Source organism: Nannospalax galili, unplaced genomic scaffold, assembly GCF_000622305.1.
Source record: "Nannospalax galili isolate Female #2095 unplaced genomic scaffold, S.galili_v1.0 scaffold1987, whole genome shotgun sequence".
Taxonomy (NCBI): Eukaryota; Metazoa; Chordata; class Mammalia; order Rodentia; family Spalacidae; genus Nannospalax; species Nannospalax galili.
The window spans coordinates 27,245-28,611 of NW_008355798.1; the positions used below are offsets into that span (position 1 = coordinate 27,245).

A 1,367-nucleotide genomic window follows, 5' to 3' on the forward strand; every position below is an offset into this window, starting at 1 on the left:
TAAATGCATTCAAAACAGAAGTATGCTACTATACTGAGTAAAATTTTAATTTATATAGGTGAGTTCAAGCTAAGTTGTCATTTATTTTATATGTCTTTTATTTCCTCAAGTTGAAAGTAAAGCAGGCAATGTTTACTAAAAACACTTGTTTTGTTTTAATATGAAAATAAAGTGCCTTAGGAGGATCAGCACAAGTTCAGGGCAGCTGGTTTACATGGCAAGTTCCAGGTCAGCCTCAGTCACAGGGTAAAAGTTGGTCTCATAAAACAAAGAGGGAAGAAAGAGGGAGTATGTCTTTTATTTCCTCAAGTTGAAAGTAAAGCAGGCAATGTTTACTAAAAACACTTGTTTTGTTTTAATATGAAAATAAAGTGCCTTAGGAGGATCAGCACAAGTTCAGGGCAGCTGGTTTACATGGCAAGTTCCAGGTCAGCCTCAGTCACAGGGTAAAAGTTGGTCTCATAAAACAAAGAGGGAAGAAAGAGGGAGGGAAGGAGGGAGGGAGGGAGGGAGGGAGAGAATAAATTGCTACTAGCTATAATAAGTCATTTTCTGCATTGGAATATATACAGACAACTGATTTTGCTGTCCCGTTGAAGAATTTTCCAAAACACAAAAAAAGTCAAAATTGTAAACATAGATAAAATAAGTCAGGACTAAATTGAGGATGTATTATAAAAAATTTATAACTGGAGATGTCTATAAAATATGTAAAAAAAGTACACAAAACAATATTTACAAAAACATTTCTAAGGCGATACAGGTAAAAGCATTCCTGAAAACAATCCACAATAATGTGTAATCCTTCTACAGGTTTAACACTATATGTCTCAACATCTGAGCAAGTGAAAAACTCAAGAAAAGTCCCCTGATAGTGCGATTCAAGTTATCAAACTTCTTCAGGAAACTTCTCTTCAAGAGATTCTCTTGAACATTTAAAGTGGTGTGTGCGTGTGTGTGTGTGTGTGTGTGTGCGTGTGTGTGTGTGTGTGTGTATACAAGTGATCCCATATACCAATGCTGATAATACAATAATCACCTAGGCATGATTTTAATGAACTAGGAGTAACATCAATTAAAATTCTGTCTCTCAGGACCAGGGTGGCCAGTATGCTGCCTGCCAATTATCTACTTGGAATGTTTACAAAGCTGATGAGGAAACAGACCCATCTGCTTAGAACACAGTGCTTTAATGAAGCAGCAAAACTCTTGCTTGAAATACTTGCTTTAAGATAAACTTTTGATAAATTCTCTATACATAATTAAATCTTTGTTAATTATGTTTGATGGATGACCTTAGTAAACTTTAAAAATTCAGTAGCTACATTTTTATGCCATCTGTGAACATGGACTAACAGTAAAGGTCT

At 35.2% G+C, this 1,367-nt stretch overlaps 1 protein-coding gene across 3 annotated transcripts in view; it reads right to left on the reverse strand.

The window, feature by feature from the left end:
• LOC103750585 (spermatogenesis-associated protein 6) overlaps positions 1 to 1,367 on the reverse strand; it is a 60,514-nt gene that overhangs the window by 2,153 nt on the left and 56,994 nt on the right. The window lies entirely within an intron of this gene.